General features: G+C 40.8%; 1 protein-coding gene across 1 annotated transcript in view; it reads right to left on the bottom strand.

Annotated features, from left to right (window-relative positions):
- Slc39a10 (solute carrier family 39 member 10) overlaps positions 1 to 23,711 on the bottom strand; it is a 121,371-nt gene extending 97,660 nt beyond the window's left edge. The window contains exon 1 of the mRNA XM_045147281.1: positions 23,692 to 23,711. The gene's annotated coding sequence lies outside the window, so the exon portion shown is untranslated. The remainder of the gene's footprint in view (positions 1 to 23,691) is intronic.
- Positions 23,712 to 24,887: the final 1,176 nt, after the last annotated feature.

The raw sequence follows: 24,887 nt of genomic DNA on the forward strand, positions 1-24,887 counted from the left end.
TAACTGCTAAGCCATCTCTCTAGCCCAAGAGTAAATCTTAAGTCAATGATTTTCTTAAAAAAAAAACAAAAAGCACACCCTTAATTCTAGCACTCTGTGGTAAAAATAGGAGGATCCCTGTGAGTTTGAGGCCAGCCTGGAACTACAGAGTGAGTTCCATTGGAGCCTGGGTTAGAGTGTGACCCTACCTCAAAAAAATCACCCCCTCATACACTCATTTGGAAGTTGTCATAATAGCAAAGAGCCCTGATGGTAATTCTGAGTTAGAATCCAAGCACTGCCACTTACTAACTGGGGGAAAATATGTAACTATTTCAGATAGTGTTTGTCTACATAAAATGCTTCCTCTACTGTGAGTGTATGAGAACCACTCAGGAAGATGCTCACTTAGCTCCAAGCACAGCTCTGTGGGTGCCAAACTGACCACTGAATTTGTTATCACAATAGGGTGGTTCTTCTTTAAAAACAATTACCAGGAGGATGGGAGTGTAGCTCAAAAGGTTAGAGCACTTGCTTAGCATGGGTAAGGCCCTGGGTTCAATCCCCACTACTGAAGGAAATAAAAGATCACATGCCTGTAGTCCCAGCACTCTGAGAGGGTGAAATAGGAGGATTGCCACAAGTTTGAGGCCAACCTGGTGAATTCATACATAGTGAATTCAGGGCCAGTTGGGGCTACATAGCCAAACTGTTTGAACACACCAAAACAATAATAATTTCAGAAGGCTCTGGCTTCCCCTTCTACCTCTTAATGATTTCTCAAAGAAATCATAAATGCCAGTTTTTTCATGCCAGTTCCAAAAATGCACCCGTTGACGTCTGTCCTTCTAAGCCAAACTGCTCGGATGAGTGTCGCTTCATACTTTGCTAAAGGCTTATGCTAGCTGGCATGCTCATCTGCGAACTCATGAGAATTTTACCAATAAAACACCCTTCTCCAAAAGTGCTGGCTCCGTTCCCATTCCCTGTAACTCTACCATCTGCTCCTGCCAGCTCTATCTGGAGAATTCAGTTCAGTCATATCAGGTTGTTTCACATAAGGGGTCCAAACCCAGCACCTCAAACATTCTATGCTATTGCTCTGCCTTTGAGTCCTTTCAAAGCATTTTAAGGTAATAACAGGAAGAGAATTCCCTACTCTACAGATAGCTTTGCAATAAATACCAACTTCTACAGAGGTGTAAGTTTTGTTCCTATGCTGAACTCAGTACCAAAGAAGCCAGCTCCATCAGACACTACTTTCAAAGAGATCCAAAAAGCTGCAAGTGTACAGCAATCAATTTCCAGTTCTAACTGTATCTTTAAAGATATTTGGCTAATTTCTCAACATGTTCTTACAATCATCTTCTTTTCAAATATTTTGTATTGTTATCTATAAATACTTGGCTGGTCACATGCATTATACAGTCTCCTTAAATTATGCATATTGTAATATTGTCTGTCTGAGCAAGTAAAATAAACCACTGTATGCATCTAATAAGCACCACCATTGATCATTGTGTGGTCCCATGCACAGTAGCCAAGATCAGAGAGTCAAAAGAAAATGTGGACAGCTGGGAATGAATTGAGTTCGGAATGAATGTGACACAATAAAGCTACAGATAATACATGTTCAATTTAAAAAAAAAATGCATGACCCAGATTCTAGAACTTTCCACTTAATTTAGGAGTAAGGATTGTCTAGAATCTCTCTGAGATACCAGTTAGGCAGGGACTACATGAGGGATTCAGAAAATGGGGACTTTGGCAAGATGCAGATTTTAAACACGCTGAGTTCAAATACCTAAAGAGAACAACGCTCAGAGAACTTTGCCTTGATGCGCCCATTTCCTCTGCAGTGCAGCTCAGTGGAGAACCCATTCTCAGCTTGCTCAAGGCCCTGTGTTATTGATCTCCCAGGCCACACATACCCAAAACACGTTACTGAATAAATGAATGGCTTTTAAAGGAACCCTCACGTGACCTTCTACATTTGGGATGGGATTTTTGTGGCAGGAACCTCAGTACATAAATACAGAGCGCTGGCTGAACAGGGTTTTCTAGGCAACTTTCTATGCTTTAAAGATCCTCAGATAAAAGATTTCACAACCTCTACACGACTTGAACTTCCAAATTCAGCTCTAATGTTTAACTTTCATTTCAGCTGCTGCATATTAATTTACGACTTAATCCTCTCTTCTCTTGCTCTGAACTCTGGAGAAATAAATGCAGGGTCTTCATGTATCTATTGTGAGTAGAGACACCATTCGTTCTAGCACACTTTCATACCTCAGCTACTTTTTTTCTGATCCTTTAATTATCTCTGTTGCTCTTTGAATGCTTTCCAGGATTTTAACGTCTAAAGCCCTGAAGCCCAGGCTTGAGTAGAATGTGCTGGCTCTGGCTGGAGGAGGCTAAATTATGGTTGGATTACCTTCTGCTTCCTGCTTCAGTATATGTAGCATATGTAGTTTCGGTCTTCCTGTTCGCTTTCTTTCTTCTTCTTTTTTTTGAACTACATGCTCCATTTGCAATTTCCTCCCCTCCTAGCGTTCCCGAGGCAGTGATCGCTTACACCGAGGACTCACAGACCGGATGTGTCACTGCTAGCTTCCCTCTGTGCAGTGTCTTTCCTCAAGGATGTTACTTGTGTGAATTAGATGAAGCCTGTCTTTATTTCTAAACACATCATAATTTCAGCCCATTGTTAGACGAAAAGTCCAAATATGGTCTGATAGCTCAAGTCCCAAACCAAACTCCTTCTTTGTTATTATTTCTCCATCTTCAGATGTGTTCCTCTTTAATGTTGTGTTCTCTACCGCTACATGCCCAAGATAGAGATATCAATGATTTTTTATTGTCTTATCACCTTAGATAATTGGTTTCCAAGCCCTGATATGCTTAATTCTGAAATATCCTGATGAGTTTCCCTCTGGAGTGAGTTTCCCACGGTCCTTTGCTTTCTTTTATTCAATAATCACCATTTCCCCCTTTTGATAAATACTTATACATATGCTTATTGTGCTCTCTTTTAACCTTTAAAAACCATACTTTCTCCATGGCTTACTGTACTTTAAAAAATATTTTTATTTATTTAATTTAGTTATTTGACAGAAAGAGAGAGAGAGAGAGGGAGAGAATGAGCATGCCAGGGCCTCTAGCCTCTGCAAACGAACTCCAGACACATGTGGTGCCACCTTGTGCATCTGGCTTACATGGGTCCTGGGAAATTGAACCTGGGTCCTTTGGCTTTGCAGGCAAATACCTTAACTGCTAAGCCATCTCTCCAGCCCTTACTGTGCTTTTAAGATACTGACATCACCTGTCTTCCAACTGTTTCTCTGGCCACACTTCTTCTTATCATTTCTTTCCCACCAAGTCATAAATGTGCCAGTGTTGATTAACTGGACGTGGCTGCCTGAAACAATATGTGGTTGAAAAAAAAAAAAAAAGGTGCCATAATAGTTTGTCCATGTCTACTATGACAGAGAGGCAAGGCAGCCACCATGTGATGTATTTGCTGCCATCTTGCTAAGCAGATTTAATATTTAAGTTTTCTTGGGGCTGGAGAGATGGATTAGTTGTTTAAGATGCTTGCCTGCAAAGCCTAAGGACCCAGGTTTGATTCCCCAGTATCCATATAAGGCAGATGCACAAGATGGCACATGAGACTGGAATTCCTTTGTAGTAGCTAGTGGTCATGGAATGCCCATTCACTCTCTTTCCATCTGCCTCTCTCTCTCTCTCTCTCAAAGAAATAAACAAAAATAAAATATAAAAAATAATTAAAAAAATGATGCTGGACATAGTGGCACACACCTTTAATCCCAGCACTTAGGAGGCAGAGGTAGGAGGATCACTGTGAGTTCAAGGCCACCCTGAGACTACATAGTGAATTCCAGGTCAGCCTGGGCTAGAGTGAGACCCTACCTCAATAAACCAAAAATAAAATAAAAGTCCAAATAATAAAAAAATTCTTAACCGTAAATTTTTATATGGTCATGACTTATTTTATAATAACTGTCATTTAACAATTGTTTTTGTTCATTTTTATTTATTTATTGGAGAGTGAAAGACAGAGAGAGCAAGAGGCAGAGAGAGAGAGAGAATGGGTGCGCCAGGGCCTCCAGCCACTGCAAGTGAACTCCAGATGCGTGCGCCCCCTTGTGCATCTGGCTAACATGGGTCCTGGGGAATCGAGCCTCGAACCAGGGTCCTTAGGCTTCATAGGCAAGCGCTTAACCACTAAGCCATCTCTCCAGCCCTTCCTGCAGTTTTTAAGGTAAGGTCTTGCTCTAGCCCAGGCTGACCTTGAATTCACTATGTAGTCTTAGGGTGACCTCGAACTTAAAGCAATCTTCCTACCTCTGCTTCTCAAGTGCTTGAATTAAAAGTGTGCACCACCATATCTGGCTAAAAGAGTAAGTTTTAAGTGTTCTAGAATGTAACATAAAAGAATTCATTTATAGTCTTACAGCAGAGGAAGACTGATCCAAACAGTTATAAAAAATCTCTCAACTAGGGCTGGAGAGATGGTTTAGCACTTAAGGCGCTTGACTGCAAAGCCAAAGGACCTAGGTTCAATTCTCCAGGACCCATGTAAACCAGATGCACAAGGTAGCACATGTGTCTGGAGTTCATTTGCAGTGGCTGGAGGCCCTGGTACATTCATTCTCTCTCTCTTTCTTTCTCTCTGTCAAATAAATAAATAAAAATAAAAATATTTTTTAAAATCTCCCAACCGAAAAATGTACAGGCCACATGGTTTCACTGGTGAATTTTATCAGACCTTCATGGAAGAACTAACACCACTGCTTCTCAAACTTTCCCATAAAATAGGAAAGGAAGGAATGCTACCAAACTCCTTCTACAAAGCCAGTATTACCATGATACCCAAACCAGACAAAGACAGAAGAAATAAGAAAATAACAGACCAATCTTCATCATGAACAGAGATGCAAAAATTTTCAAGAAAAGATTGGCAAACAGAATACCAGAATATATGAAAAAGATCATCTGCCCTGACCCAGTGGGTTTTATCCCAGAGTTTCAGGGAAGGTTCAACACACACATATTGATAAATGTAATACACTATATATATGGACTGAAGGACAAAAATCACATGATCATCTTAATAGATGCAGAAAAGGTTTTTGACAAAATCCGTCTCTTCATGGTAAAAGACCTAAAAAAAAACCCTGGAAATAGAATGAACATATTTCAACACAATAAAGACTATTTATGACAAACCTGCAGCCAACATAATACTAAATGGGGAATAACTTGAAACTTTTCCACTAAAATTAGGAACAAGACAAGGGTGTCCACTGTCCCACTTTTTATTTAATATAATACTGGAAGTCTTAGCCATAGCAATAAGGCAAGAGGCACACATAAAAGGTATACAAATTGGAAAGGGAGAGATCAAATTATCATTATTTGCAGATGATATGATTCTATCAGTTAAAGGACCTAAAGACTCTACCAGCAAACGGTTAGAAGTGATAAACACTTTTAGCAATGTAACAGGATACAAAATAAACACACAGAAATCAGTAGCCTTCCTACATACTAACAACAAACATGTTGAGGATGAAATCAGGGAATCACTCTGTGGTGGTTTGATTCAGGTGTTCCCTGTAAACGTAGGTGTTCTGGACGCTAGATTCCCCAGCTGTTGGCAATTGGGAATTAAAGCCTTCTGGAGGCAGTGCATTGTTGGGGGTGGGCTTATGGGTGTTATAGCTAGCTCCCCCTTTGCTAATGTTTGGCACACTCCCCTGTTGCTATTGTCTTCCTTATGTTGGCCAGGGGTGATGTCTACCCTCTGCTCAGGCCATCATTTCCCCCTGCCATCGTGGAGCTTCCCCTCGAGCCTGTAAGCCAAAATAAACCTTTTTTTTCCTCCCACAAGCTGCTCTTGGTTGGGTGATTTCTGCCAGCAATGCGAACATGACTGCAACACTAAGGTGGTACTGAGGAGTGGGATTGCTGCCTGACACCTGACTGTGTAGCTTTGGCCTTTTGGAGCTGATTTTCAAGAGAAATGTGGAAGGATTTGAAACCTTCACCTAAGAGACACCTTGCAGTGCTGTAAGTACAGCTTGATGGACTATTCTAGTCAGAGTTGAAAGAACTGAATACAATAAGAACTGTGGACTGTGAGGTCTGGTTCATGAGGGTGGGAGGGACTTTGCTTGGACTGGACTAGAAGCAGTTTGAGAGGCTTGCTGTTTTGCCTGTGTCTTGAGAAGCTGTGCAGGGTTGCACTGCATAGAAAGGAACTGGTGTGAACAGAGTGATATGGCTTAGAAAAAAATGAAATCTTTGGGCCTAAACTGCTGCCCATTCACCTGAAAATTGTTTGAGAGATTACAACCATTGAGATTGGGCCAGCTGACCTGCACTGGGGCAATAGAAAGAATGTAGATTCTTAAAGAGGCCTGAGTGCTCAAGGAGTGTCCTATTCTTCAAAGTCTGCTTTATTCCCCCCTGGATTAACAAATTGTCACCCTACCTGGTATTGTGGAGTATAAGAAATGCTGGCAAGAGAGGGTCATTGAGTTTGCAACACAGTCTTGTGTTTTGGAAATGGCCATGGACAGTGTGAAGCAGGTTTGCTGGATGCCTACATGGAGACCCCATGGAGCCATGAGGATGAACCGTGGATTACAGTGGAGATGCCGGGACCACGAAATGGCTGCCAAGGAGAGCTGTCATCCCTGGATGATGTTTTTCAGGACTGTGAGTGGCCTAGCTGGAGGGACGGAATTGGAATTCCAGAGACTTGCTGGTTAGAATTATTGGACTTGGAGACTTGTTGTTGGCTAGAGTTGTTGGACTTGGAGCTAGAGAGTTTGATGTTTGCCTTGTTTAAATCTTGTATTGGTTAAATATTTCTTTGCTATGCCCAATGCCATCTTTTGCAGTGTTAGTGTTTATTCTGTGCCATTATGGGTTTTTTACATGATTTTTTTTTTTTTTTTTTTGGTATTATGGCTCAGTTAAAAGATCTTGGACTACAGAGATGTTTGAACATCACTGAGATTGATAAAAATGGGGACTCTTAAATTGGACTGAATGTATTGAATTTTATATCATGTATGGATATCAGCTTATGGGGACCAGGGCATGGAATGTGGTGGTTTGATTCAGGTGTACCCTATAAACTTGGGTGTTCTGGATGTTAAGTTCCACTGATGGCAATTAGAAATCAAAGCCTCCTGGAGGTGGTGTATTACTGGGGGTGGGTTTATGGGTGTTATAGCCAGCTCCCCCTTTGCTAGTCTTTGATATAATCCCCTGTTGCTATTGTCTACCTTATGTTGGCCAGGGGATGATATCCACCTTCTGCTCATGTCATCATTTTTCCCCTGCCATTGGGGAGCTTTCCCTCGAGCCTGTAAGCCAAAATAAATCTTTTTGTCTCCACAAGCTGCGCTTGGTTGGGTGATTTCTGCCAGCAGTGCAAACCTGACTGCAACATACTCCCACTCACAATTGCCTCAAAAATAAATAAATAAAGTACCTTGGAGTAAATCTAACCAAGGAAATGAAGGATCTCTACCATGAAAACTCTAAAGCACTCAAGAAAGAAATTGCAGAAGACACTAGGAAATGGAAAGACATCTCCTGTTCTAGGATTGGAGGAACCAATATTGTGAGAATGCCCATCTTACCAAAAGCAATCTACACATTTAATGCAATCCCCATCAGAATTCCAATGGCATTCTTCACAGAAATAGAAAAAACAATCCTAAAGTTCACTTGGAAGCACAAAAAAACCTTGAATAACCAAAATAATTTTGAGCAACAAAAATATGGCTAAAGTATTGAGCCATAGTAACAAGAATTTGAAATCAGGGATAAAGAGATGGCTTAGCAGTCAACGTGCTTACCTGCAAAGCCAATGGACCCAGGTTCACTTCCCCAGAACCCACATAAGCCAGATGCACAGGTGGCATGTGCATCTGAAGTTCATTTACACTGATGGGATGCCCTTCTTTCTTTCTCTTTATTTACCTCTCTCTCTCTCTCTCTCAAATAAATAAACAAAAATAAGACATTTTTAAAAAAGAATTTGAAACCATAGTAGACAAGCTAAGCTCAACTAGTAGGAAGGATTGGGTGCTTTTTAAAAATTTTTATTTCTGGCCTGAAGAGGTGGCTTAGCACTTAAGGCACTTGCTGCAAAGCCTAAGGACACAGGTTCAATTCCCCAGTGCCCAGGCAAGCCAGATACACAAGGTGGTACATGTATCTGGAGTTTGTTTGCTGTGGCTAGAGACCCTGGCGTATCCATTCATCCTCTTACTCTCTCTTTTTCATAAATAAATATTTTAAAATGATTTTTAATTTCTGCTTGGATTTAGCTTTCCCTGTGCAGTGCTGGGGATCAGCCCAAACCTTGCACATGTTAGGCAAATGCTGTTCTACAAGCTACGCTCTTAGACCTTTAAGCTTTACCATCAAACCTAAAATCCTCTGGGGAGCAAACAAGCAAGCAAATTTAAAAGAGCATACAAAACACCTCCACAACATCATAAACAAAGACAGAAAACGAATTGGGAGCATTATCAGCAAATTTTATCCAAAAAAAGTATAACCTCTCTAAAATATGGAAAGCATTTAGGAATTCATAGGAAAATGTCAACAACCCAGCATTTCAAACGGCCACTGCTGTCAGCTTTCCTCTCTGGTTCTGTTTTCCTTTTTTAATGCTTTAAAGATGTGATGCTTGTTCAGTTAATCAGAGAAATAAATTGGCCCCTACTTTTTGAAAAATGGACAGAGTATAAAAAGACAGTTCACATAAAAAATACAAATGGCTCAGATATAACAAATGCTGTTCAACTTCACTTATAAGAGAGATCCAACTTAAAATAGTAAGACATTTTTTCAGCCTGCTGGATCTAGAAAATACTCAAAATACAGTACTGGTGAAACTGTTGGAAAAAAGGGGAACTAATTTCTGGCAATATCGTACATTTATAAAATACTTTAGAAATCAATTTAGCAATATCACTCAAATATAATGTACATACTCATGATTCAGCAATTTATATTCCGGGAAATTGTCTTACAGACATGTTTTTAAATATGGAAAATGTTCAAAGTGCAAATTATTGACCGTGGTATAGAGGTGCCTTGACTGACATTCATATAATAAGATAATATTAAATAGCTTTAGAACACATTCTTTTCCATGAAGAAACGAAGCTTTCTAATTAAACGAGAAGACAAGAGGGAGGAGCGGCTGCATGGTTCTGAGACAAGAATCCAGTGCCTAGCAGCAGCTCTGGTGGTTCAGGACTACAAGACTAGCCACTCAGGAGGCTTAGGCAGAAGAACGCTAGGTTTAAGGCCTGTCTGGACTACCATATGAGTTCAAAGTCAGACTGGGCAACCTTTGTGAGAACCGGTCCCTAAATAAAATAAAACGTGGGCTGAAGAGATGGTTTAGGGGGATTAAGGATGCTTGCTTGCAAAGCCTGATGTTCATTTCCCTAGTGCTCAAATAAAGCCAGATACACAAAGTGGCATATGAGCCTGGAGTTCATTTTTAGGGCTGTTCTCTCCCATGCTCTCTCTCTTAAACAAATAAATAAATATTTAAAGATAAATTAAAAGTATAAAGAGGGCTGGGGCTTTAGCTCAGACATAGAAAACTTCCAGGCAAGAGGTCCCGAGTTTAACCCAATGCTTAGCACAAGTTTGCCTGAACATGCTTAGAGGATCACTGAGTGGACCCAAGACTAAGAATTGTTCCTTCTCTGGGGACCTGGGCAGCCAGGTGTAGGAAGGTTCTCTCTGTAAAGTTAATTCACACACCCTCAACCCCCACCCCTCTCTTTCATGCTGAGAATTAACCTAATACTCTTAATTTGAGTCAGCCTGATGCTGGGCTTTAAACTCCACTGCTGAGGTACACACTCGACTTTTTAAATTTCTTTTCAAGAACAAATGCATCACTAATGAAAAAGTTAAAACTGCTTGATGGTCTGGGTTTGGTTCCCTAGTATTCATGTAAAGCCAGATGCACAAAATGGTGATTGCATCTGGAGTTCACTTGCAGTGGCAAGAAGCCCTGGCACGCCCATTCTCTCCGTGTCTCTCCCTCTTTGCAAATAAATAAAAGATATATTTTAAAAAGGTAAAACTATTTATTTTTGTTTCCAGGAATTAAACTGAGTATAATATACAATTTTTAGAGTTATTCTTACATACGAACTGTAACTAATCAGTGAAATAAAACAAGCCAGGTCTTGTAACTTCCTATTGAGTGAAGCCTCCTGCTTCAATCATTGTATAATAAGTGAACTTGCTATATCCCTATTTGTTTGGGGTGGGTCATCTTTTTCATACCTACTGAATTTCCTCTATTTTCCTAGTCTGAAACATTTCTCAGCCCAGACTCATGAATAAACCCAGTCCTGAGACCCTGTCCTGCTTTCCTACAGAGCTGCTTCCCAGGAAGGAGGCTCACATGTATAGATTTCTCTACCCAGAGGGCTCTTCATCTTCCTTTCCCACCTTTACCTACTTTTCTTTGAGGTAGGGTCTCACTCTAGCCCAGGCTGACCTAGAATTCACTATGTAGTCTCAGGCTGGCCTCGAATTCACAGCAATCCTCCTACTTCTGCCTCCCGAGTGCTGGGATTAAAGGCGTGCACCCATGTCCAGCTCTCACCCACTTTATTCTTCATATATCTATTGTTTCCTTAAAAAGACTCTTCTAGTTTGGAAAAGTTTGGATTTCCTCATGTCTTTCTGACAAATTACAACTGTTCATGAATTACTTGTGGGCTACTGGTTGACTTGTTGGAATGTGGAGCTCCTAAATCCTGGGACTGAAGGCATCTGGTTTTGTACACCTCACCAGAGCCAGGCCTTCTTGGTACCTGCGATCTATGGTACGTGAACAAATACATGTTCAGGGCATTGTGTCTTATGCTCCAGCCACAGGGGAAGATAAAATAGGTGAGGTAGTCTCTGCCTCTAGGTAGTTTATCTACTAGGGAGGTGAAGATAAATACAGGTTATTAGAAAGTGATTGTTGCCTTAGAGTATGAAGGTTAGAATAAGGTATTTCTTTTTCCTTTCTCTCTCTCTCTCTCTCTTTTGAGGTAGGGTTTCACTCTAGCCTGGGCTAACCTGGAATTCACTATGTAGTCTCAGGTTGGCCTCACCTCTGCCTCCTGAGTGCTGGGATTAAAGGTGTGTGTCTCCACGCCCCACTTGTTTCTTTTTTTGAGACAGGGTCTCTTGTAGTCCAGGCTGGTCCTGAACTCTAACCATGTAGCTAAGGATAACTTTGAACTTCTGATCTTCATCCTCTACCTCTGGAGGGCTGAAGTTAGAGGCATACACCACCACACTGGGTTTATGAGGTGATGAGGATGCAACCCAGAGCTTCATGCATGCATGACAAACATTCTACCAATTAGCCAGTGTAAAGATTTTATTTTGCTTTTTCAAGGTAGGGTCTCATTCTAGCCCAGGCTGACCTGGAATTCACTATGTAGTTTCAGGTTGGCCTTGAACTCATGGTGATCTTCCTACCTCTGCCTCCTGAGTGCTGGGATTAAAGACATGTGCCACCATGCCTGGCCAAGAAATTATTTATTTTATTTTTATTTTTTTATGAGAGAAAGAATGAGAAAAAGAGAGAGATAATTGGCACACCAGGGCCTCCAGCCACTGCAGTCAAACTCTAGACATGTGCACCACCTCATGTGAATGTGCAATTTTGTGCACTTGCATCACCTTGTGTGTCTGGCTTGTGTGGACCTGGAGAATAAACCATGAGTCCTTAGGCTTTGAAGGGAAGCATCTTAACACTAAGCCATCACTCCAGCCCCAAGAATTTTTTTTAAATGTAGTATGTATTTGAAAAATAAAGTGGTATTTGAAAAGTGGTTTTGAAAGACTACTGTGATTTCCTCAAAAAAGAAAAAAATTATTAAAAAAAACCCACATGCCTACAGGGGCCAGGAAAGGGATACATGTAAATGGGCTGCATGGAGGAGACAGAAAAAAAAGATCTAGAAGTCCTTAAGTCAGGGAGATTTCTTCCTCCTTGGGAAAGAGCACTCATGACCCAGTCATCTGTCCCGAGTGTTTCTGCCAGGGAATGTAGGACCTGTGATTATAGATCCTTTAATAGCCCCAGTGACAGTGTAGAGAGTTGGAACCAGGTAGAAGTCATCAAAATGTGTGGGAACAGTTTGCTACAGAAGGAATGATGACTTAATGGAGTTTGTCTAAGCTTTGGTTATCTTAGGACAGACGTTAATGAGGATTTTCTAGAATTTAGTTAACATTTTTGAGCAGTTAAAGCATCTCTGGTAACTAACACCTCCTGACAGAGTTCAGTGAGTGTCACTGCTGTCATTTCCATGTCAGGCATGTCAGCAGCCCAGGCACTCTTTCCACAATCGCCTTGAAGGATATGTTGGAAATATATAAAAGTTTGCAAGGCTTGGGATGTGCAAGTAAACCTTATCTGCTTAACTTTGGCAATGCAAAGTCACTCAATACTTTTAAGACCAGACTGTAACTACAATGCAAACAAAAACAAATAAAACTTGCTCCTTCGTGATCTATTCCAGTTGGAGGCACAGTTGGTATGAAGGGGACAGTTAATGACTTTGGGACAACAAATACTTATTATGTATCAGATGCTATTCCAAGGCCTTCGTTGTGGTCACAGACTTTATCTTTATCCCTAGTCAGCTGGCCTTCTGGAAAATTGATGTCATTACTCACCAAATGGATGATCTCATGACATAAAAGTGTGGGTGATTCAGAGCAGCCCGTCCCTCCAAAAGGGAACTGCAGTGCTATGTCTGTCAATGCTAAGGACCGCTGAAGTCACGGAAAGGCAAAGGGATGGAGAAAACAGGGGACAACACCTCTCTCCTCATTCTCTACATTGTTCAAAAGGGTTTAACAATAGTTATGAACTTTAAAGCAAAGCCCTGATGGGATGTGGTTACCAAAGAGTGATAAGGACCAGCAAGCATCTCCTCTTCCTCCCACCCTCACTCATGTGATCTGGAATTTTGCTCTGTGCTTTGTTTTGGGAAGTGGGGGGGGGGAGTAAAATCCTGGGTACCTAGCTGCGAGCTTCCTCATGTACTAGGAAGTATGCCACCACTGCCCACTACCCACATACCTGAGTCCTGCAGGTTTTCATTAATTTCAGTTGTGATACTGAGGAATGTTTTTATCAATTCTGCTAACATATGTAAAATCATTTCTATGGATAAATATAACTGATTACTTACAGATTTAAAAAAACATCAATCTAAAGCCTTAATCTATTAAATTTCCATTTCATGAACATATGCATAACATTCCTGAGGCACACTTGGTATTACTGTAAATAATATGTAAGAACAAAAATCAAAAACCTCACAAAACGGGTTCCTATAAGAAGTTTGTTGGTAGCTTTTAAAAGAAATCTGTACGCACTTTCAGAATCTTAAACCTTCTGCTAACATAATCTAATAATAACAAGATCAGCTGCATCACGTCTTTATACTTTTACAAAGTATGCATTTAAGTTGTTTTGCTACAAAGCTTGCATTTCTTTTTCAGATGTGCACAAGCATAGGGACACAGGAAATGCTCAAACAATGGAATGTGTTGGATAGGCAAGGAAACAGACACTGACAAAGAAAGCAACAATTCTTCAGAGCTAAAAGGGGGCGGGGAGAGGGATACTATCACTGAGAAGATAGAAAAGCAACCCTGGATGAGAGACCTTTTCTCAGCTGTGAGCTCAGGAGACATGGGTGGGGTGGGGGAACAGAGGGAACCATGGGAGAGAAGACAGCTCACGGCCCTCAGCAACCAAACCTCCATTCATGGAACACATCAATCCACTTACGGGACCTGCTCGACTTCACCTGCGGGAGGCAAGGTCATCCACTTTCCTCTCCTTTGAATGAATGGGGAGGCCGGCCGCAGGCTCAGGGCCTCCCACCACAGGAATGTGTGCTATGTCGAGGCTCAGGAAAGCCTCGCTCTTACCGGAGCTGCATGGACAGGTTTTCTCTTCCCTGGAACTGTGAGCCAAGAGTAAATGCAGAATGAGATCCGAAACGAGTTAAACACTGCCTTGGGAATCCCAAACTAGCTCTAGGTAAGTTTTCTTGTTTCTTATGTTTGTTTGTTTTTCTTTTTCTTTTTCTTTTTCTTTTTCTTTTTCTTTTTCTTTTTCTTTTTCTTTTTCTTTTTCTTTTTCTTTTCTTTTCTTTTCTTTTCTTTTCTTTTCTTTTCTTTTCTTTTCTTTTCTTTTCTTTTCTTTTCTATTTTCTTTTCTTTTCTTTTCTTTTCTTTTCTTTTTTTTTTTTTTTGCAACAGAATCTCAATTTACCCACAAGCTGACTGCAGAAGAAAAGGCATGTTCAGGAAAGCCGGGATGCTGCTGGCACTGGAAGAGGGACAGCCCAGCACTGTGACTTTTTCCACACGTTGCTAAGGTGTCAAGAAAACTCAGGAGAGCAAAATGTGTCCTTCCCAGTAATGAGATAAACTACTGGTGTTTTATGGATCTACTAAATACATGCACTTCTCTGCCTGCTGCCCAGTCCTCCAACTACTTACCCTTGCTCTCTCAACTGTGCCCTTGGCGGTGCTCATTCTGTCTTAGAACAAGAATGCTTCCAGAACATGAATGAGGAGGTACATCTCATCACATAAGCTTCCTTTATCCAGTCCTTAATGTGGGGGGACACAGGCAAACTCTCGCCATATCTTTAAAAACTACCACCTGAAGAGTTGGCTCAGTGATTAAAGACACTGCTTATAAAGCCTGACAATCCGGGTTCAATTTTCTGAAGCCAGACACACAGGCTGGTGGCGCATTGTGTCTGGAGTTTGATTGCAGTGTCAAGAGGCTGACAAATCCATACTCTGTTTCTTCCTCTCTTTCTCAAACAACAAGCAAACAAGCAAGCAAACAAACAAAATTGCTTTTTACCCTGGTTTCTCTTCAGATCATATAAACCTTTTGGCTTTTAAAATTTTTAATATTTTGTTTTATTTATAAGAGAGAGAGAGAGAGAGAATGGGCCCAAATGAATTCCAGACACAAGTGCCATCATGTGTGTCTGACTTACGTGGGTTCTGGGGAATTGAACCTGGGTCCTTACACTTTGCAGACAAGTGTCTTAACTGCTAAGCCATTTCTCCAGCCTTTTTGCATTTTGAAAAAAGTAAACTTCTACTATGATTGCTAAAAACTGAAGATTGAGAAGTCTGGTTTTAGTTGAAGAACTGGTGTTTAGAATTTGGCTTACAGCCATTGTTCATAGTTTCCATATTATTTGCAATATTTTACTCTACCTGGCAACTTTTTTTTTTTTTTTAATATCTTGAAAGCGTCCACACAGCAAAAAGCAAACAACCACCAGCATGAAAAGAGCCTGTAGAACTCAGGGGAGAAAACTTCTGCCCACTAATTATTGTTGTTCAGACAGGGTCTCCCTAGAAACTCAGGCTGGTCAAAATCCAGTCCTCTTGCTTCAGCCTCCCAGAGCTGGAGTTGCCACTATGCCTGGCTTAGATGACTAATTTATAAGGTTCTAAGACTTTATATAACTTATCACAAAGCCTTTCAAACTTCCTAAAGCATAAACTTAATTAAAGCCAGTGTGGTAGTGCACGCCTTTAATCCCAGCACTGGGGAGGCAGAGGTAGGAGGATCACCGTGAGTTCTAGGCCAGCCTGAGACTACATAATGCGAGGTAAGCCTGAGCTAGAGCAAGACCCTACCAAAAAAAAAAAAAAAAAAAGAAAAAAGAAAAGAAAATGATTATATTCTGATGCCAATGGTGATAGTGCGCCAATGAATATGCACCCGTCACAACTAAATAAGTTTAGAGTGAGAAATAAGCCAACATTACCAAAACAAACACCTGATTTAAAAAGACCACCTTCATCTTGCAGATAGAAATTTAAATGTCCATAATAAACAAATACTGTTGAGCAAATAATTTGCTAATTATCATCAGTGATTATTTTAATTAGCAGTTTCCCAGATGATCTATATATAAAAATTGAAAAAGGATATTGAGTACTTAATTACCTGGGTTACTAATATTGTAGATTCCACAGCTCAAAGAAACAAGCTTCAATGTCCATGACTTCACACATTTGTGAAAATAAAATAAAGTCACCATAAAAGCAAAGAATTTACAGAAGATGGAAGAAGGAATCAAAATGCAAGAGTCCTCAGTGGGATGACTTGTAAAGATGCTCGGACCACAGCCAACACTGAGATGCACTGCATAGTTTCCTCAGTGCTGTGGTGTGCCTCGAGTCTTGGACTCTTTGTGCAGCAACAACAGGGCTACAGAGATGGCTGAATGGATAAGGTGCTTGCCTGTGAAGCCTAAGGACCAAAGTGTGACTCCCCAGAACCCACGTAAGCCAGACACACAAAGTGATGCAAGTGCACAATGTCACACATGCCCACACGTCTGGAGTTCGACTGCAGTGGCTGGAAGGCCTGGCATGCCAGTTCTCTCTTTCTTTCTCTCTCTCTCTCTCATAAAAAATAAATAAAATAAAACAAAGTACTAACAACAACGCCCCTTTAGGAAAAATACTGAGTCAGCTCTGCTTTTGATCTTGGCCCTGCTATTTGCCTTTGGTGCTATGATTTAACCTCCTCTTCAGGGGATGTGATGATTCTCTTGAAGTCATTTCCAAAAAGCAATGAGGATTTCCAGTGAGGCAAAGTCTATAATCAGGTAAGCACTACTTATTTAACCACTTAACTTAAGATGACCAGATGTCTCTATAAAACGGGAATTGTAAGTTTTAAGATTTTACACTAACTTGCCTGTGCATTTCCTTCTCTCTGTTTTAATTTTGAGCAACAGTGGATTCTATCTTCCTGGAGATTCTAGTATCAAAGAAAGTCAAATCACTGACATGGAACAAGTTGAACTGAGTCCCGTAAATCTTCCCTAGCATTGTGTTGCTGCAAGTTCTACAGGGAGTAAAGAGTCCACAGAGGAGCTGTTCAAGACCACTTCCTCCTTACTAGCCAGATAATGAAACCAACACAAAACTTCATCAACAAGGACAGATAAATTGTAGTATGTCACTGCAATAGAATATCATATGACAAATTACTGACACATGAAAAAATATGGATAAATCATATTGACTTGATTTTGTTTGTTTGTTTTTTCAAGGTAGAGTCTCACTCTAGTCCAGGCTGAGCTGGAATTCACCATGTATTCTCAGGGTGGCCTTGAACTCATGGGGATCCTCCTACCTCTGCCTCCTGAGTGCTGGGATTAAAGGCGTGGCACACCACGCCTAGCCGTTGACTTGATTTTTAATCAGAATACACCAAACACACACAAAAAAAGTGCATGCATAGTATACAGTTCCATTTATACAAAGTTCAAAATCAAAGGGTTTACTGATTCGGACAGGGCATCAGGAGGCCACCCTGTGCTAAGCGGTTCCTACATCTTGACTTGAGTGAAGCAGGCAGGTGTGTCAGGATATAAACATGCACGGAAAACAGAAATGGAGATGTAGCTCACAGAAGTTCAGCCACAAGGTTCTGGCCTTGACCCCTAGCATGGAGCTGGGAGGGGTGGAGGCGAGCAAGAGAGAGACAGAAATTCATGGGATTATTGGTGCACTTTCTTATATGTATGTTATTCTACAATTAAAAAATTTGTACCAATAAAATTACACAGTGGGGGAAAAACAATTAGAAAGTTATCACAAAATAGAAATGGTTCAACGATAGTGAGAGTGTCATTTCTGTTTTGTGGTGACTCTCTAATTACCCAGGGATTCAGAAAATGACTTACCCAGTTTTCTTTTAGGATTTCATATTATTAGGCATGGGACGTGGGACAATAAAGGGAATCAAATACTCTTCAAACTACCAAGCCACCAGTCGTTTGGAGGAGTGTTTGGGCTTCCTCTCTTTCCTGGTTAGAGACACCCTTCAGCCTCGTGTCAGGCTGTACCCTTTCCTCTGATTCTCTCTAAGAGAAGTTGCTGCAGAGAGACTGGGAAGACAGAAGATGAACTATTTGGCTTTCAGTTAGAGGGCACATGGCCTACATTAATTGAGAGCTGGAGAGGAGGGGAGGCTGTTCAGGAGTGAGAGTGCTTTCTTTTTTGCCCTGTTTCTGAAAAACTCATGGCTCTTTAAGACTGGTAGCAGAAGGCTGAGACTCAAGTATTTATTTCTCATGAAACTCTTCTGACTTTTTTTTTTCCATGCTGGGGAACCTAAGATTGAACACATGCTTGGCTACAACTCGGCCACTGAGCCACACTCCCAGAGCCATAGGTATTCTGTTTGTTTGCTTAAGGACTTCTGGCCAACTGACTTAATTCCTATCTTTTTTTTTTAAAATTATGCTTTTTACTATTATGTTTTTTATTTGTTTATTTTTATTTATTTGCATGAGAGAGAGGGAGAGTATTGGTACACCAACCAGGACCACCTGATGCTGCAAAAATCTCCAGACATATGTGCTACATTTAATGTCTGCCTTTTTACTTGGGTACTGGGAAATCAAACCCAGGTCTGCAGGCTTTGTAAGCAAGCAACTTTAACTGCTGAGCTATCTCCCCATCTCTACTATGATTGTTTGTTTCTAAAAGGTATCTTGCCTTGTAGGTCAGGTTGTCCTAGAACTCTATAGACTAGGATCTTCTCAAACTAAACATCCTCCTGCCTCTGTTGCCCAAGTGAGGGGCTACCATCATTTCAGTTAATTCTTTTTTTTGCCCAAGGTAGGGTTTCACCCTAGCCCAGGCTGACCTGAAATTCACTATGTAGTCTCAGGGTGACCTCAAACTCACAGGGTCCTCCTTCCTCTGCCTCTGCTGGGATTAAAGGCTTGTACCACCACGGCAGGCTTAATTTTTATTTTTAACTACTTCTTTCTTCCCTCCCTTCTTTCCTTCTTTCTCTAATTTCCTTTTCTTCCCAGTATTTGTAGTCTCCCTTGAAGGTTACTTTATAGGGCAGATGTGGTGACAAATTGTGTAAGACTTCAGTGTTTCCCTGGAGTTCCGTGCCCTGTATTTCTGCCTCCAGTCTGAATTTCTTTACTTTTCTTTTGTTTTTCTAGGCTGACCTGGAATTCGCTATGTAGTCTCAGGGTGGCCTCAAACTCATGGGGATCCTCCTACCTCTGTGGTGACTATAGGCATGTGCTACCACACCCTGAATTTTTAACAACTAGGACCCTGACTCATTCAGTCACCTAAATTGGAAACAATTGTGTCTTGGCTGCATTTATAAGATTGATTTAGAATTACTAGATCAAAATCAACACAGACAACTATGGGTCATGCTAATCTTGAACATTTTACTTAAATATTATAGATGAGGGGAGAGAAGTAAGAATTTAGGACTGGCCAGGTATGGTGGCTCGTGCCTGTTTAATTCCAGCACTGAGTGGCAGAGGTAGGCAGATCACCTTGGGTTTGAGGCCAGCCTGGGTCTACATAGTGAATTATGGGTCAGCCTGGACTAGAGTGAGACCCGACCTCGAAAACTCCTCCCCTCCCTCCAAAAAAGAATTTAGGACCTATTATGTTTAGTTTTACATATATTACCACACTGAACTGTTAGGAAGCAACCATAACCCAAAGTCAGCATCTCCACGTTTGTAAATCAAGACTTCAAATTTCCAGAAACAAGGTGCTATGCATGAAAACAAATACCATACTCACTCAGGATTAGGATTAGTCTGATGATGAAACTATCTTCCTTACTCCTGCTCAGCAAAATGCTTACTCACATTAGCCATGGTGGTAGACTCCTGTAATCCACGCACTTCAGAGGCAGAGGCAGGGCAACTGCTGCAAGCTTGATGCCATCCTAGTCTCTATAATGAGGTCTAGGCCTTCCAGGACTGCAAAGTCAGATGCTATCTCAACCCTCCCCCCAAAATGCATATGAATAGTCAAATTGCTCTTTTGTCTTATGGAAGAATGCATATGTTAAATTAGGTCAGCAAAAATAGGTGGTAATCTTGAGGCAAAAGGTTAACGGACACTCCCTTTTTGTGGCATAAAGCAAGGTGGATGGGTTAGGCACATTATTTCCAAACAAGTAATGATGAAGTTAATGTTGATTTGTTTTTTGGGGGAATATTTTTACTTATTTATTTGCAAAGAGAGAGAGAGAAAGAGAGAAAGTAAATAATGAACAGGCACATAGGCATCCTTGCCACTGAAAACCAACTACAGATGCATGAGCCACTTTATCTGGCTTTACATGAGTACTGGGAAATAGAACCTAGGCCATTATGCTTTGCAAGTAACACCTTTAACTGCTGAGCCATCTTTCCAGCACTGAAAAAAATATTTATTTATTTATTTATTTGAGAGAGAGAGAGAGAGAGAGGTAGATAGAGAATGGGCATGCTAGGGCCTCCAGCCACTGCAAACAAACTCCAGACACATGCGTCACCATGTGCATCTGGTTTACGTGGGTCTTGGGGAATTGAACCTAGGTCCTTTGGCTTTGCAAGAAAGTACCTTAGCCACTAAATCATTTCTCCAGCCCCAGCATTTTTGTTTTTTGAGGCCAGGTCTCACATTTTTATTACAGACCTTGAAATCATGGAGATTCTCTTACCTCAGTCTCTGCAAGTGCCGGGTGAGTGCTGGGATTAAAGGCATTTGCCACCACACCCAGCTAATGTTGATTTTTAGAATAAACTACACACACACACACACACACACACACACACACACACACACACAGAGTGTCATTTCTCTAAGCATGGATACATGTCTACCTTACTGTCCTGATTCTCTTAATGACTGCAGACAACATAAAATTTAGTCACTTAGGGGCTGGAGAGATGGCTTAGCGGTTAAGCGCTTGCCTGTGAAGCCTAAGGACCCCGGTTCAAGGTTCGGTTCCCCAGGTCCCACGTTAGCCAGATGCACAAGGGGGCGCACGCGTCTGGAGTTCGTTTGCAGTGGCTGGAGGCCCTGGCGCGCCCATTCTCTCTCTCTCCCTCTGTCTTTCTCTCTGTGTCTGTCGCTCTCAAATAAATAAATAATAAAAAAATTTTTTTTTAAATTTAGTCACTTAGGATAATACAGTTCACAAATGAAGTTACTGTAAAAAGGTGGTTAAAACACCAACACATAAATAACACAGCCAAAATAAAATATCTAAAAATTAGGCTGCTGAATATGTTTAATTCCAAGGCATCTTAGCTAATATTTCTGTTACCCTAAAAATAAAGAGAAATCACAAGTGGCTCTAAATATGGATTCACTTCAAAGAAAAGAACAGGCAAACACAAGATGTTCTGCTTACACAAGATGAAACCTAAATGAGCCAACTAAAACCCAACCATTAGTAAAATGATACTCTGATGACCAGTTCTTTGTACCATAAGATGCAAAAAACTGACAGAAAACTTTCCTGTCTAGATTTGGTTCTCATTTCATTTTAGTTTCTCATAGGGAAGAAAAGCTCTGAACAAGATTTAAATTTCCTACCCTTTGAAGAAAATTGGTCTGAAATTAGTTATCATCATAGTTTGCTATTTGACAAGTACTAGGCCTTTCACATTAATGAGTCTTTGAAATTAAATGGATGCAGAATTCCAAGGCAGTGTGCTTTCTCATTTTACTTATCTCACTGTTTACTTACTATTTTACCATTTATTAATCTTTCTGAGAGCGAATGTGCCTGATGTTGAATAACTCAGAATTCACAGTTCTATTACAGAATAAACTCTTCTTTCAGTCATGGAGGCCCATTTGGCTTTCAGATAGAATTACCCAACTTTGGGCTGGAGAGATGCCTTAGTGGTTAAGGCGCTTGCCTGCAAAGCCTAAGGACCCACGTTGAACTCCCCAGTACCAACGTAAGCCAGATACACATGGTGGCGCATGCCTCTGGAGCTCGTTTGTGGTGGCTGGAGGCCCTGGTACACCCATTATTCTCTCTCTCATAAATAAGTAAATGAAAATAAACTATTATTTAAAAAAAATTACCCAGCTTCTTAGGGCTCAGAAGGTTGTTTTAATATTTCAGGATGAACTGGGATGAATTTGTTGTGACCCTAAGCCCCTATGTGGAGAATCAGTCATCCCCACTAACTGGTTTGGGTTTGAGATTCAAGGGTTTAAGCTTGAGGGTGCAGAGTTGAGATCATAAGAAAAAACAAAGCAGCATTTCAAGATCTTCTCTTCTTGATTTTGTTCATGATAATTCTGGCAGTCAATAGACATTCTTAACATATTCAAAACGTATACCTATGCACTATAATTTTTACCACCACTGTTCACCACTTTTTACTCTTAGTGTTTACATTTGTGATTCTTCTTTACTTTCAATAGCTTTAAAAATAGTCGTTTTTTTTTTTTTTTAAGTAGTTATGGGCCAGGTGTTGTGGCGCATGCCTTTAATCCCAGCACTTGGGAGGCAGAGGTAGGAGGATCACCATGAGTTTGAGGTCACAATGAGACTACATAGTGAATTCCAAGTCAGCCTAGACTGGTGTGAAATTCTGCCTGGAAAAACAACAACAACTACAAAAGTAGTTATTTCCTATCAAAAGCAACAGTAAGCCTGGCATTGTGTCATGCCCACTTAATCCCAGCACTCAGCAAACTGAGGCAGGAGGATCACTGTGAGTTTGAGGCTAGCTGGGGCTACAGAGTGAGCTCCAGGTCAGCTTGGGCTAGAGTGAGCCCTACCTTGAAACAAACAAATAAGCAAACAATAAGGAATACCAACCTGGCAAGCTGGCTTTTGCCTTAAATGACAGCAGCACTCTGGAGACTGAGGCAGGAGGATCACTGAATTTGAGGCCAGCCTGGGCTATAGTGAGACCTTGCTTCAAAAACCCAAAAACTGGGCTGGAGAGATGGCTTAGCGGTTAAGCGCTTGCCTGTGAAGCCTAAGAACCCCGGTTCGAGGCTCGGTTCCCCAGGTCCCACGTTAGCCAGATGCACAAGGGGGCGCACACGTCTGGAGTTCGTTTGCAGAGGCTGGAAGCCCTGGCGCACCCATTCTCTCTCTCCTTCTATCTGTCTTTCTCTCTATGTCTGTCGCTCTCAAATAAATAAATAAATAAATAAATAAATAAAACCCCAAAACTAAAAACAAAACAACAAACAAAAAAATGAATGCCATTGCAGTTTTTTTTTTTTTTTTTTGAGGGTTAGGATCTCTTTTTCTGTCATCTTAGATTATTTCATAGAACCATCTCGTGCATACAATCCTTTTTCTGCACCATGGATCATGAACCGCAGACTGCCTGTGAATTTCCTTCCTGCCCCTGGTGTCTTCCTTTCCAGTGCTCTTCCTTGTCCGGGCTTTCTTCCTACATTAGTTTTCAGCTGTTACATCTTTACATGAGTCTGCACCACTCTTCCCTTTCACTGGTGGCGACTTCGCTCTACCTGAAGATCATTAAGGTTTTCCTCTTGGTCCTGATCCTGTGTCGATGCCAACCCATAAGTACCCCCTGGGCTGGCTTACTGCTTACTCCTGGAGGTGAAACTTCTGGATTATGCATGGGGAAGAGTACCGTTGTTACTTTCACCGGTCCTCTTGTGACTGTAGATGCTCATTCCAAAACAAAACAGTAAAGTTTCCAGCTGTCTAACCAAAAGCATGTACTTTGCTAAGTAATTAAAGCATGCAAAGGGTGGTAAATCATCAAAACTTACCCTTTAGAGAAGATTTTATAGATGAATTAGGATCTTTGCCTCTGTTTTAGTTTACTCCAACTCAGGTATCTATTACTGGAGCCTCTTGGGTCCAGGGGGCTGTGAAGACCACAAAAAGAAGGATAAAACAAATACCTCCTCCTAAATTTTCATCCATTCATAGCAGGGAGGTGCCAGGGCTTTCATAAGCTTATATAAGCTTTATATAAGATGTGCTTGAAGGATGCCTCCTAACTTTGCCCCAGTCCGTGGGCATCTTAGGTTCTCTTCTCTTTAAACGTTCAAGTTGTTCTTGCTTTTCTTTTTATGTTGGATAACCCTGAGGGGTTTACCTCCAACTTCTATGTTTAATGTATTTTAATTCAGCTTTGTAATGATCTATATATACATGCATTCATGAGCTCATCTCCCCCTTAGGACTTACATAGGTATCAGAGACCAAGTTGGCATTCTTTACTACTTTCTGGCAATTATAAGTCTGACGTCATAAATACCATTATTTTGGCACTTGTGTCCAAATGTTTGGGAGAGAGTGCGATTAAATAAATACAAGAAGGTCTTTTGGACTGATCCCTTCACAGCACCGTGATGGTGGTAAAGTTGTAAGTCAAGCATTCTGGCTTCCCTAGTCTTCATATGGCTTCTTTCCAGCTTCCCCCTGTTTTTTAGTGAATGATCCTTTTGAAAATCTTGTAATTTTGTATCACCTTCTAATAAAATTCTTACGTCTATGTCATGAACATAAGATATTTGTGGCTTGCCTATCTTTTTGGCTACAAGCCAAAAAGTACATTTTGCATTTGAGAAAAAAATGATTCTCCCATATGATGGTTTCTTCTTTGTACAAAAAAAGAAGGGGGGATAGAAGAGGTTGGGAGGAAATTAATGCTTACTACATACATCATTGGAGCCTGATCCAACTGTGAGATATTCCACCAGGGTTATGAATCTTAAGTGAATGATATCAAATATCACCTCACAAGTAAAGGACTCAATAGGAGAAAAAGCATGAAGTGAGTAAAGGACTAAACAGATATTTCTCAAAATAAGACTGACAAATAGCTAACAGGTGTATGTGAAAGGTATTGATCACTATTTTTTAAATTTATTTTTATTCTTTTGTTTTTCAAGGTAGGGTTTCACTCTAGTCTAGGTGATCATTGTTAATCTTTGGAACAAGATTAAAACCACAGATG

Source organism: Jaculus jaculus, chromosome 4 (assembly GCF_020740685.1).
Source record: "Jaculus jaculus isolate mJacJac1 chromosome 4, mJacJac1.mat.Y.cur, whole genome shotgun sequence".
In the NCBI taxonomy this organism is placed as follows: Eukaryota; Metazoa; Chordata; class Mammalia; order Rodentia; family Dipodidae; genus Jaculus; species Jaculus jaculus.